The sequence below is a fragment of the Lepidochelys olivacea genome, assembly GCF_965140295.1.
Source record: "Lepidochelys olivacea isolate rLepOli2 genome assembly, chromosome: 11".
Lineage (NCBI taxonomy): Eukaryota > Metazoa > Chordata > Testudines > Cheloniidae > Lepidochelys > Lepidochelys olivacea.
The window spans coordinates 8,109,344-8,123,832 of record NC_140421.1 but is presented as its reverse complement, the minus strand read 5'-3'; the positions used below and the strand labels follow the sequence as shown (position 1 = coordinate 8,123,832).

Here is a 14,489-nt window from a genome sequence, read left to right as displayed (position 1 = left end):
AGATGTGGCCCTCGGGCCAAAAAGCTTGCCCACCCCTGTGCTACAAGAATATAACTGTTTTCCTATTTAATTATATAGAGAAGTGCCAGTTCATTCTTAACAGTTAATTTTTAATAGTGTTTAATATTAAACATCTAACATTATTAATGACTTCACTAAAGACAGCAGTCAGACTGAGTCAAAAGACTTTTATCCCAAATATTTTATCTCCCAATACAAAGCAGCTTTGCAAAAATCTTATGAAAATTTGCCAGCCAGGCACAAAATCTACTTGCATGCTATTGCCCACTATCATAGTTATAATGAAATAATGTTATCGTATATACACAAAAGAAGCTACGTGTCCTAGGCTGGTGAGGAAACAGAACTTTACAAGGCTACTATTCAACCTTTGCTACAATCAGTTCACTTTGCCCCTACATATAATACAGAATTAAAAAAAAAAATTATAAATCACTAAGGCCCAAATTGGACTAAACACTTTGCTGAATCAGGAGTAATGTAAAAAAAAATCTTTAAATTTTAGGTTTTTGTTGTTTAAAATACTTTTGAGTAGAATTGTAGGGCATTTCCTGGACTGCATTTCTCATAACTTCCTCTGTTATGCGGTGCAAGAGCATGACGTTAGGATCATGTGTTGGCAACTGAGCCTCATTTAACCTCTCAAAGTATTGTTTCCAGTTCTCCTTCACTTTTTCAGTTATTATCAGGAATCTCCCAGATAATTATTTACAAATGGTATTACAATACCATCCCCCTTCTCTTTGCCTCTTGTTTTGCAATGCTAGAGATTTTTGCCAGCCAGCTGTAGGTTGTTTACAAGCTTAGCATACAAATCATGTGGGACAGTGGCTCTCAACCTTTCCAGACTACTGTATCCCTTTCAGGAGTCTGATTTATCTTGTGTACCCCAAAGTTTCACCTGACTTAAAAACTACATGCTTACAAAATCAGACATAAAAATACAAAAAAGTGTCTCAGCACACTATTACTGAAAAATTGCTTACTTTCTCATTTTTACCATATAATTATAAAATAAATCAATTGGAATATAAATATTGTACTTAATTTTCTGTGTATAGTATCTAGAACAGTACAAACAAGTCATTGTCTGAATGAAATTTTAGTTTGTACTGACCAGGAGAGCTGGCTGTATTTTAAAGAATCCTTATTGAGGTTACAGGAACAAACCATCCCGATGTGTAGAAAGAATAGTAAATATGGCAGGCGACCAGCTTGGCTTAACAGTGAAATCCTTGCTGATCTTAAACACAAAAAAGAAGCTTATAAGAAATGGAAGATTGGACAAATGACCAGGGAGAAGTATAAAAATATTGCTCAGGCATGCAGGAGTGAAATCAGGAAGGCCAAATCACACTTGGAGTTGCAGCTAGCAAGAGATGTTAAGAGTAACAAGAAGGGTTTCTTCAGGTATGTTAGCAACAAGAAGAAAATCGAGGAAAGTGTGGGCCCCTTACTGAATGAGGGAGGCAACCTAGTGACAGAGGATATGGAAAAAGCTAAATGTACTCAATGCTTTTTTTGCCTCCGTCTTCACAAATAAGGTCAGCTCCCACACTGCTGCATTGGGCAGCACAGCATGGGGAGGAGGTGACCAGCCTTCTGTGGAGAAAGAAGTGGTTCGGGACTATTTAGAAAAGCTGGACGAGCACAAGTCCATGGGGCCGGATGCGCTGCATCTGAGGGTGCTAAAGGAGTTGGTGCATGTGATTGCAGAGCCATTGGCCATTATCTTTGAAAATTTATGGCGATCGAGGGAGGTCCCGGACAACTGGAAAAAGGCTAATGTAGTGCCCATCTTTAAAAAGGGGAAGGAGGACAATCCGGGGAACTACAGGCCAGTAAGCCTCACCTCAGTCCCTGGAAAAATTATGGAGCAGGTCCTCAAGGAATAAATTCTGAAGCACTTAGAGGAGAGGAAAGTGATCAGGAACAGTCAGCATGGATTCACCAAGGGCAAGTCATGCCTGATTAATCTAAATTGCCTTTTATGATGAGATAACTGGCTCTGTGGGTGAGGGGAAAGCAGTGGACGTGTTATTCCTTGACTTTAGCAAAGCTTTTGATACGCTCTCCCACAGTATTCTTGACAGCAAGTTAAAGAAGTATGGGCTGGATGTATGGACTATAAGGTGGACAGAAAGCTGGCTAGGTCGTTGGGCTCAACGGTTAGTGATCAATGGCTCCATGTGTGGTTGGCAGCCGGTATCAAGCGGAGTGCCCCAAGGGTCGGTCCTGGGGTTGTTTTTGTTCAATATCTTCATTAATGATCTGGAGGAATGCGTGGACTGCTTCCTCAGCAAGTTTGCAGATGACACGCAACTGGGAGGAGTGGTAGATATGCTGAAGGGTAAGGATAGGCCTGTACCAGCCGATTTGGACTTGTAGGGCTCAGACTGCAGAGCTGTTTCATTGCTGTGTAGACTTCCAAGCTCTGGAACACAGCAATGAAACAAGCCCACAGGCCAGCTGCGGGTTTTTCTTTGCTGTGTAAACATATCCTCAGAACAGGACTTCACTTTAGCAACTTATCTACCAACTCAATTTATACTTCTGGTATAAATTCTAAAACTTCATTGAGGAAGAGTTAAGGTTGAAAGGGTATGTTTCTGTAGCAGCCAGCCAACACGAAAAAACAACACATTTATTTTACAAATGCACTATAGTTTACACACAAATCAAAACAACAAGTTATTGGAGATTATACAATTTATAATATACTGTAATGCTCCTTTAAATAAAAGACGACACGTGGCAGCTGCAACACAACACAGTTAAATAAAAACTTGCGAGACTGCCACACATTTACATAAAACTATACCACCATATTACCAAAACTTTGTAACAAACAGATCAAAAAATAAGGGGATTTTTACTCCAAAAACCCTTTACAGTACAATAATGCAAGGAATCTGACATTCCTTAGTGTACCCTAGAACTATACTCCTTTTGAAAAATTACTGCTCGTTGAACATAAAAAACAACAGTATTCATTCAACAGACTGCAAGAGCTGATGGGCTTAATTAAAAGGGGAAAGAATGGATCTGGGACATGCGGAAAGCTGTAGCAATTACTAAAGTAAATTATAAGGAATACAAACTAGCTGTTTAAGAATTGTAATTTAACATTTATATTGCAGTAGCGCTGGAATATGATCTAAGCCAATGGGAGAGAGCTTCTCCTGTCGTCTTAGTTAATTCACCTCCACAAGATGCGGTCGCTTTGTCAGCGGGAGAAGCTCTTCTGTCTACATAGCACTGTCTACACTGGCACTTAGGTTGGTATAATTGCGTCGCCCGGGGGTATGGATTATTCATACTCCTGAGCAACGTAGTAATACTGAAATAACTGTGTAGCGTAGACTAGTGTAAAACATCAATATTGAGCCAATTGTGTTATTTTCATATTTAATACAATAATATCCAAGAACTTTCCGTAATACTCTAGCATATATAAAATTACAGAAAATTATACAGTTGTTTTTAAAAAGGTTGCATCTTGTATACAAAAAAGGCTATAGCCGTAAGCCATTGTGAAAAAAACTGGTTTTTGCTTTTTTTTTCCTCTCTCTCTTTTTTTTTTAAACACAGATGGTGTGTTGTGCCATTTGTTTTGATGTATGATTTTCTGCCCATAGTGTGTAAACTGACCAATACAAAGAAGAAGGAAAGAGCAGAAATCATGGCACAAATGGTCCAGGAACAGCAGCTCATAAACAAAAGTTAACAGTTTTAGAAGATAAGAAGGTAGCTTATGCAACTCATTTGTAAATTAATGAAAATCTAATTTACTTAGCATCATTCATCCATAAGGATTCCAGAAGACTTTTCATATGTTTTGTGAACCACTACTGAAAGGCAAACATCTGGTATGAAATGCAACCGCTGTTCAACACACAGCAATCACAAAAGCTATGGAGTTCAGGAAAGGAAGGTAAAATCCAATGGGAATGACCTTAGCAGAACCACTCTTTACACAAGAATGCACACTTTCATATCAACTTTTCCATTATATCTGGCACAAAGCATGCTTCTCCTACATGTAGCCTGTTTGGTATAGACTTTCGCTTCAGCTTCTTAGTTTTCTGTGTCTGTTTTCAAATTACCTAGAATATTGGTGAAGTCCAAAATTTTGATTCACAACTACATTTTCTTAAATTCCAAATGTCTATTTGTGAACTTCAGTGATCTCTCATGTACTGAAACTAATTTTTCTCATCTTTACATTTGAAAGATCAGACTCTCTTTCTTATACCCTCTGCTGAATGAAGGAGATTGGGGAACTGAAGGTTTTGGAGTGGAGCTCCTAGTGGAGGAGCTTCTTCCCCAATACCACATAGAACTCAGCTCTTGGACAGCATTGTGGAGCCAACTATAAAGCTCCTTGATGCACCACTTACCCCTGCCCTGGAGCTAGAGCTGTTCAAGGAGGGGTTACGAAGAGCAGCTCTAGGACTGGATAGTAGATGCTGAGAATACTAGAATTGGCAGGGTTTTTTGCCATCCTTCCATCCAATCCAGCTCACTGGCCCTCCCATGCCAACAGACAAGATATGTCTACACTGGGGGAAAAAAAAAAGAGATGTGTTCTTTACTCGGTTGGCTAACTCAGGTTAGAATAGCAGTGAAGACATGCATGGCAACTTGGCTTTTAACTTGGGTTAGCATCTTGAATTCAACCCCAGGCTGCTCAATAGGCTTGAACTGGAGCCACTAACCAAGCTAAAAATCAGAGTTACCATATCTTGACTGCTATTTTAATCCATGTTAGGTAACTCAAGTTATAAACATACTTTTTTGCAATGCAGGGCACACCCGAGAATTAAGTCTCCAGATTTGTCCAGGACATTCAATTTTGGGTACTCCCTGCGGTAGCTGCTTCATTCTCCAGTTGGGAAGACCTGCAGATCTGGGGAAGTGGCATTCTAGTCAATGTATCTATAGTTAGCATCCATTAGCCTCCTCTGAGCAGCATGATAGGGTCTTCTAGAACTCGAACCATAGAGACCCTACCATTCCTAACACGCTACCTAGAGAAGAGCCTCAATCAGTCATATTCAGAAAGATATGTGTAGAATAACATCGGGCAAAGAGATGTAGTATGTCACTCTAGCCATGCCTTTATATTGGAGCATGCTGGAGACATGGCCCAACTTGCTGGAAATGGCCCAACTTGATTATCATACACATTGTAAGGAGAGTGATCACTTTACATAAGCTATTACCAGCAGAAGAGTGGGGTGGGAGGAAGTATTTTTTCATGCTTTGTGTGTATATAAAAAGATCTTCTACACTTTCCACAGTATGCATCCGATGAAGTGAACTGTAGCTCACGAAAGCTTATGCTCAAATAAATTGGTTAGTCTCTAAGGTGCCACAAGTATTCCTTTTCTTTTTGCGAATACAGACTAACACGGCTGTTACTCTGAAACCTTAAATAACTTAGGAGCTAAAGTTCCATTTTCAAAAATGGTATAGGCACTTAGAAGTTTAAATACCACCAATTTTCAATCACACTTAAGCTTCCAAGCACTTGAGTCACTTTTGAAAATGAAGCTTAAGGTCCTAAATCATTTAGGTAACTCCTGAAAATTTTACATAATATTTTTCTTATCCTTCTTACCTGCTCAAATTTTTAATTATATATGTTGATACTTTGGTGTATTAAAGCTTCTAAATATTATATATGGCTCCTAAGCAAGTACAAACCCAAGCTTTCCCAAGGTTCCAGAGAGTTCACATCAGATGTTTTGGTTCAGGCCAATCTTTAACATAATCCAATGTATAAGTAAATTAATATTGTTTTAATTTTAAACACTGCATTGCTTGTTACCAAGTGATCTCATACCAGACAAACCATCACAAGGAAGAGAGCTCATAAAAGAAACAGTGGAATAAATTAGTGTTTAGCTCTGAACACACAAAATAAAACAAAAGCATTCCAAACCTTACTAAAGTCTTAAATTCTATATGATCACAACCTATTTACATTTTTGCTCTCAGAAATTTGATCCAGGATCAAGAATTTAAGCTACAACTAGTATATAATTCCCCTACCAGAAAACTGAGGAAAAGTTTAGAAACCATCAAGTTGATCTATAGAGAAGAAACTTTAGAAATGTCTATGCTCCTGCTATTTTTTACAAAGGGCATTAAAATATATTTTTCATTACAATGTATTACAAAAGGCATTCCTATGGAAATCCAAAATTTCTTCTCATATTGTTTCCTAAGATTTTAAAGAGGCATGATGTGCAGGAACCAATACTATTATTACTGTAAACAACATGCATACTATAAAGCAGAGCTGGAAAGTCCAGGTTGTGGCAATACTGGGGTTGGATAAATTACCATGCTGTGCCACCCTGACAGTCAGCTCCACACATTCCTGCTGGTCAGCCTATCGCTGTGTCTTAACACAATACTTACTAACAGTATTCTTGGAGTGAAACTGAAATATAATTAGAATAATTCACTTTGCTTATGATCTCAGCCTGATTTCAGCACAAACCCCCATAAGTGAAAGGCCATTACACTAACCCACTGGGACAGCCCTCCGCAACTCATTGTGGCCATTCTCAATGAAAATTACAGAGTGAAGAGCCCTGATTTGAGTTACTAATATTTATACTTTGCATAATAAAGTAGTAAAACATTCTATTATAAATTGTGAAGCAGGGGAAACAGTTTCCTTTCAAAACGATGACATTTTCAAAACTCCTGAGGAATTATTTTCCTTTAAAAATTGTTAAAGTTGTATTTTTGAGGTTAAAACTTAGAAAAAAAATCAGAATCCAATAAAAAGGCTGTCCAAAGGAAGTTTCTATCAGAACACAAGAAATATACAAATACTTTTCCAAATCCAATTCTAGAATTTGAGACCAAATGTGTTTTTAAAAATTGAAATCCTAATTTCATGTCCTACCAATACAAATGACTTTTCAAAAAGAATATATTCTCTCAATTTTTTGAAGAAAAACACCAAACAAAACACAAAATATATTTTAAAATATTTAAATAATTGAATAATTACAGGTTTCAGAGTAACCAGCAGGAGAGTGAGTTTGTGTGTGTATGGGGGTGGGGGGGATGTGAGAACCTGGATTTGTGCAGGAAATAGCCCAGCTTGATTGTCATGCACATTGTGTAAAGAGTTGTCACTTTGGATGGGCTATCACCAGCAGGAGAGTGAATTTGTGTGGGGGGGTGGAGGGTGAGAAAACCTGGATTTGTGCTGGAAATCACTTTAGATAAGCTATTACCAGCAGGACAGTGGGGTGGGAATAGGTATTGTTTCATATTCTCTGTGTATATATAAAGCCTGCTGCAGTTTCCACGATATGCATCTGAGGAAGTGAGCTGTAGCTCACGAAAGCTTATGCTCTAATAAATTGGTTAGTCTCTAAGGTGCCACAAGTCCTCCTTTTCTTTTTGTGAATAATTACACAATCCTAGACAAATTCCAAAATCAGCCAAACCACCATCAAAACCAACTTCCCTCCCTTCAACAAACACACACCTCCCAAGGAAAAGAGACAAGACAAACCACATAAATGGACAACCACTACTGGTATGTATAATTATGCTTAAAACAGAATTTCTCTGTTGCACGGGGGGGAGGGGAGGAGGAAGGAGTGGGAGAGGAAGAGAGAGACAGAAAAAAAGATGGACAGAAGAGCCAGCAATGCTAAAATTAACATCTAACAATATGTATGCACTCCATAACAGCAAATTCCTAAAGGAGAATTTCATTCTAAAGATTAATTAAATAAAAGATTAGAAACTCTCAAGACAGTTGTAAGTTATTTAATGGAACTGAAGCAAGCAATTAAAATATCCACTGTTAGTTACCAGCATAAGCACGGCTTTTTCCCCCAACCTATAATTACATACAATCTTTTTTATAATTGGAGGTAGAAAATAGATGTAGCTTATTAAAAACATGCAACTTCTCTGAGAGGCTTTTCACAAAATTCATGGATTTTGAAAATTACAAAGAAGATATAAATAATGCACTTCGGGGTGCTGGAAACCCAAGTACAATCTTCATATTATAGGAAGACTTACAGGTATGAAAGTGCTCCATAAAACTGACTGAAAATTGTACTTGCAAGAGATTACAGTGAAAAAGAAACTGTCTCCCCATTAAAACCTGCAACTTTGCTACCATTTAGACAAACAATAGACATTTACAGTGCTGACAGTTACAGTATTACTTCACAAAAGATGCAGTTATTCTACCACTACAATAGATTAAGAACTTTCACCAGACCCATTACAATATTTTTTCTTGCAATTTGCAGATCAGCTTATTCATTTTAATGGTTATTATGGAAAATGGTTGCAACTAGTACAGTATTTGCAAAGGCAATTTCCATTTCATAGACTTTAATATTCATTTCATTCAGAGCAGTTTAAGATTTCTACAGCACTGCAGTTCTGTGGAATACAACAGAAGGTGCCGTCTTGTTTCTTTAGTTTGTTGGCATGCATAAAATCAACCGCGTTCCACATCTATTTTGAGAGCAGTATTTGACAGTGAATTGTCAGTATGTTAACCTGATTACTGCACATTCAGAAAAAAAAAGTATGGTAGTGAGACTGTTGCTGTGTTCCACAAAATTAAAGCGGTATACTCTGTTCTGCAGAATTATAAAGAACGGCGATCTTAAAGTGAATATGTTGATGCATAATTTGCAGATAACAGTTTTAGGTCAAGTCATACATGGGAAGAGCACTACAGATTCTAGGGTGGGATTTTCAAACGCGCTCAGAACTGGGCTAATTCTGTTCCCACTTGATTCAACAGTAAAACTGCCTATGACTTCAATGACAGTTAGGCCAATGCTAAATGCTTCTGAAAACTCATGCAGACTTCAAGGTAAAATTTAACAATAGAATTATCTTTACCTCCTGTACAGACTGTGGAAACTACATTTCTCATCTAAGCTTTAAAGTTTATTTCCTAAACTCAAGCAATGAGAGAAATTTTGGTGACTAGTTTTCAGAAAAACAATGTAGGAACACTAATTTATTTATAAGTAAGAATAGTTAATTGTTTACTAGAAACAATTGATTTTCTTGCATTATGATTTTGCATACTGGTTTGAGTTACATCACTACCACAAAATGTTTGACAGTTCTATTTGAAAACTACCTGTTTATACTCTATATTCCGAAAAACTTTACCTTTTTTCATAACTGGTGTTCTTCGATATGTAATGCTCATGTCTATTCCATTGTAGGCATGCGTACTCGCCACATGCACCAGTGCTGGACATTTTTCCCTCAGCGGTATCCACAGAGGACCAGCTCTGTACACTCTGGAACGGCGCACATATGCCACAGTATAAGGGATGCAGCCAGCTGCCCTCCACCCTCAGTTCCTTCTTGCCGGAAACTCCAACAGTGGGGAAGGAGTGCAGGTCATGGAATGGACATGATCAACACATCTCAGAGAACACAAGTTATGAAAAAGGTAGCTGTCTTTTCTTCGAGTGCTTGCTCATGTCCATTCCACAGTAGGCGACTCCCAAGCAGTGCCATCGGAGGCGGGTAGGAGTTCATGTATGTGTCGATGACAACACAGCTCTGCCAAATCCAGTGTCATCTCTGGCTTACTGGTTGATGGCATCATGCGCCGTGAACGTGTGTATTGAAAACCACATTGCAGTCCTGCAGATGCCCTGGATAGGGACATGTGCCAGGAAGGCCACCGAGGAAACTTGAGCTTTGGTCAAGTGGGCCTTCACTATGGACAGCAGATTGGCCTGTGCCATCTCATAACAGGTACGGATGCAGGAGGTGATCCAATTTGAGATCCTCTGAAAGGACACCAGAAGGCCCTACATCCTGTCTGCTGTCACGATAAAGAGCTGAGTCGACCTGAGGAAGGGCTTGGTATGCTCCAGGCAGAATGCCAGGGTGCATCAAACATCCAAAGTGTGTAGCCGCCTCTCCTCATTGGTTGAGTGCAGCTTCAAACAGAACACCGGGAGGAAGATGTCCTGGTGGACATGAAAAGGGGACACCACCTTGGGCAGGAAAGCTGGATGAGATCACAGCTGGACCTTGCCCTTGTAGAATACCATATACGGAGGCTCCCAAGTGAGGGCTTTAATCTCAGATACACGCCTAGCTGAGGCTACAAGAAAAGCAATGCTCCTCGACAGATGGGAGAGGGAACAAGAAGCCATAGGCTCAAAGGGTGGGTCTGTGAGCCTCAAGAGGACCAGGCTGAGGTACCATTGGGGAACCGGGTCCCAGACCAGCAGGAAGAGCCTCTCAAGGCCTTTTAGGAACCTGATTGACATCTCATGTGAGAACACCGATTTGCCCTGGACGTGCGGGTGGAAAGCCGATATGGCTGCCAGGTGCACCTAGACTGAAGAAAGAGCAAGACCTTCATGCTCTAGGTGGAACAGGCAATCCAGGATGGACTTCAGAGATTGCTTGGTCGGTGAGATGCTATGGTCTGATGTCCAGCAGGAAAAACATTTCCACTTAGCCCTCCACCAGAGCGACTTACCTGGCATTCTGCTTTCCAAAAGAACCTGCTGTACCTCACAAGAGCAGGCCTGTTCTTCCTGGTTCAGCCACATAGCAGTCAAACTCTGAGGTGAAGGGACAGAAGATTCGGGTGCAGGAGCCGACTGTGGTCCTGCAAGAGTAGGTCTGGGCATCTGGGTAGTGGCCATGGAGTAGCCCTGGCCAGATCCATGAACCAGTGTTGGTGAGGCTATGCCAGGGCGATCATGACGACTCACACCTCGTCCCTCTTGATTTTTGACAGAACCCTGCTGATAAGCAGAATCAGCAGGAATACATATATCAGATCTCCCACCCATGACTGGAGAAAGGCTTCTGAAAGGACACCCCTGCCAAGGCCTTGGAGGGAGCAGAAGTGATGACACTTCCTGTTCTGTGTGGTGGTGAACAGGTCCACTCGGGGAACTCCCCACTTTTGGAAGAGTGTCCAGACAACCTCAAGAGTGGAGCGACCACTCGTGGTGAGAGATAAAGGACCTGCTGAGGCGATCCACTAGTGTGTTTCAGATGCTGAGGAGATCCGAAGCTTCCAGGTGGATCTTGTGCTGGATGCAAAAGTCCCACAGGCGGAGAGCTTCCCAAAAGAAAGCAGATGAGCGTGCTCCCCCTTGCCTGTTGACACAGAATATTGAGGCTGTACTGTCAGTCAACACCTGTACTACTCAACGGGAGAACTGTGGAAGGAAGACCGCGCATGCCAGGTGGATAGCCCTGAGCTCTCTGACATTTTTATGCAGTGCAAGTTCCTTTGGAGACCATGTCCCGAGTCCACAGCATACCGAGATGTGCTCCCCAACCAAGGTCTGAGGCATCAGATATCAGGGAGACCTTGGGTCGTGGACTCTCCAACGGTACTCCTTCCAGCACCCACTTTGGGTCAGCCCACCACTGCAGAGAGATAAGCACTTTCAGCAGGATCGTGATGACCTTGTCCAGGTGATCCCTGAATGGGGAATAGACTGTCGCTAGCCACAATTAAAGGGGCCGCAGTCTGAGCCTTGCATGGCGGACGACATAAGTGCACACCGCCCTGTGACCCAATAGCCTGAGGCAGACCTAGGCCATGGTGAATGGGTTTGTGGAGATGCTGGCAATGAGATCTGACGTTGTCCGGAATGTGTCCTGCGGCAGAAATGCCCTGGCTCGGGTAGAGTCAAGTATCGCTTCGATAATTCTAGTCCAAAGGATAGAGTTTAACACTGATTTCTATTCGTTTATCAACAGGCCCAGATCATGGCACATGGCTTGTAGCACGGTGACGCTGTGCTGGACCTGTGTTCTGGAGCAGCCCTTGATGAGCCAGTTATCGAGGTACGGGTAAATCTGGATACCCCAACGTCCGAGGTAAGCCACCCCCACTGACAAGCACTTGGTGAACACCCTTGGCGTTGTTGCTATGCCGAAAGGGAGCACTGCAAACTGGAAGTGGGCAGTCCCCATCGTGAAACACAGAAAACATCTGTGTCCGTGAAATATTTATATATGAAAGTAGCGGTCTTCAAATCAAAGGCAGCGCATCAGTTTCCCAGATCAAGGGAAGGAATGATGGAAGCCAGGGAGACCACGCAAAAATTCAACTTCTTGAGATACTTGTTGAGGTCTCGCCGATCCAAAATAGGACATAGACTGCCCTTGGCCTTTGGTATGAGATAATATCGGGAATAAAACCCTTTCCCTTTCTGATGTACAGGGACTTCCTCTATGGCCCCAACTCCCAAGAGAGCTTGCACCTCTTGGGCAAGAAGCTGCTCCTGATAAGGATCCCTGAAGAGGGATGCGGAGAAGGGTAGAAATAAACTGTAGGGTGTACACAGTGCTGAAGACTCAGCCGTCCGTTGTTATTGCAGTCCAAGTAGGGCGGAAGGGAGAAAGGCGGTTGGAAAACAGAGGGAGGGTACGATCCTGTCTGTAGACTGGGACGTTGCCCTTGGGTGCACCCTCAAAATGCCCGCTTGTTACCCTGAGGGTAATGGGAAGAGCCCGACAGAGAGAGAATCCGACTATTGGCCCTGATGGAGCTTACAGCCTTTGCCCTTTTTGTGTACCCTGGAAGGCCTCCGGCATAGACTGGACTTCCAGGTGCTGGGGACCTCTGTCACTACCCGGGGTGGGCGGTGGGTACCTAGGAAGGCTGGTTGGCTAGCCGGTGATGCAGGTGCCTGGCTGGGCTCTGGAGACTGAGGCCTTGTCTACACTTGCAAGTTAGAGCGCATTAAATCGGCCTCAGGCGCCTAAACTCCTGAGGTGTCCACACTGGCAAGGCACTGAGCACCCGGACCCCGTGGCTGGAGCACCCCTGGTAATCCACCTCCACAAGAAGCATAGAGCTTTCTGTGCCCCGGCTGGAGCACTGGGGTGTCAGGGTGGACAATGTGCTGCATTACTGCGCTGTGACTGGCCTCCGGAAACATCCCATAATCACCTGAAGTCAAGTGGCCACTCTGGTCATTGTTTTGAACTCAGCTGCAGGCATGCAGATATCCCCTTTCAAAGCTCCGTTTCTGACAGCATGCGTGCTTATCTGCTCTGGAACACAAAGCAAACCATTTGTGGGGGGGGAGCGGGGGCTGATGTCGGGGTTCCTCTGAACTTACAAGATAGCATGCTGACACTCTGCCCCCCAAAATACACCGTCTCTTCCCCCACATACACAAACACACTCCCTGTCACACTCCCTACCCCCTCAGTTGAAAAGCAGCTGGCAATCTCATAAAATGCCCATGGAACAATGGGACTGGGAAACTTGCATCATGTGAGGCTGTGCCTTCCCCATTAGGCATTCCAAACCCTTTCCAAAGCACGCTGCAGCCACTTGCACACAATGCACTGCTCTCTGTGGTGTTGCAAGAGCTGCTAATGTGGACATGCTCCACAGTCACAAGGACTTCCTCTGCTGCTGTTTCCCAGGGCCAGTTTAACGCCCGGCACTCTACATCTGCAAGAGCAGACGTAGCCTTACTGTCCCGCAAAGGTCTATGCTCCTCCCCAGACTTTCCCTTTGCCTCACAGGAGTTCGGGGAACGCCCTCTCCCCGGATGCTTCCTTGGCTTCTTCACCAATGCCGGGAACTGGGATCAGCGCCAGGAGGCCAGTGCCAGAGGTGCACTTTGCACTGATGCTGCCATACTTGGTGCAGAGTCCAATCTCGGTGGTCTGTCCCTGGGCTAAATCCCAGAAGGGGACTATCTAATCTAATCTACAACACTAACACACTAACTGTTAAGAAACAAAAGAACTATTTATTTAACTATTTACAAGACTAAGAGAAAACCACAGGGTAAGTATGCGCTTGCTGAAGCAAGGAGACATTCCAGCGCCATCACTGGCGGTAAGAAGGAACTGAGGGTGGGGGAAGCCGGCAGTGTCCTTCATACTGCAGCATAGGCATACCACTCCAGAGGGCATCACAGCCAGACCCTTAGGGATACCACTGAAGTAAAAACTTCTAGCACCAGTGCATGTGGTGAGCAGACACACATACAATGGAATGGACTTGAGCAAGCACTCGAAGAATATGTTTTATTCTCTCTGCAAGCCTACGGTATATTAAGTTGTACACTAAATTCCATACAAAAACTTGCTAGTGTAGGGCTGTTAAGTGACTAAAAAAATTAACTGTGATTAATAGCACAATAAAAAAATTACTCGCGCTATTAATCGCACTGTTAAACAATAGAATACCATTATTTAAATATTTGTGGATGTTTTCTACATTTTCAAATATATTGATTTCAATTACAACCCAGGACATGAAGTGTACAGTGCTCACTTTATATTTATTTTTGATTACAAATATTTGTGCTACAAAAAAAAATAGTACTTTTCAATTCACCTCATACAAGTACTGTAATACAATCTCTTTATCATGAAAGCTGAACTTACAAAATGTAGAATTATGTACAAGAAAACTGCATTCAAAA

At 42.3% G+C, this 14,489-nt stretch overlaps 1 protein-coding gene and 1 pseudogene across 2 annotated transcripts in view; one reads left to right on the top strand and one right to left on the bottom strand.

Moving 5' to 3' along the window:
• The window catches only part of PTPN4 (protein tyrosine phosphatase non-receptor type 4), a 226,146-nt gene that overhangs the window by 193,319 nt on the left and 18,338 nt on the right, over positions 1–14,489 (bottom strand). The window lies entirely within an intron of this gene.
• Positions 11,633–14,489, top strand: part of LOC311528099 (fibrinogen-like protein 1-like protein) — a 50,423-nt pseudogene continuing 47,566 nt past the window's right edge. Inside the window, exons 1-2 of the transcript in view lie at positions 11,633–11,880; positions 13,579–13,720. The product of the transcript in view is annotated as a fibrinogen-like protein 1-like protein (transcript). The remainder of the gene's footprint in view (positions 11,881–13,578; positions 13,721–14,489) is intronic.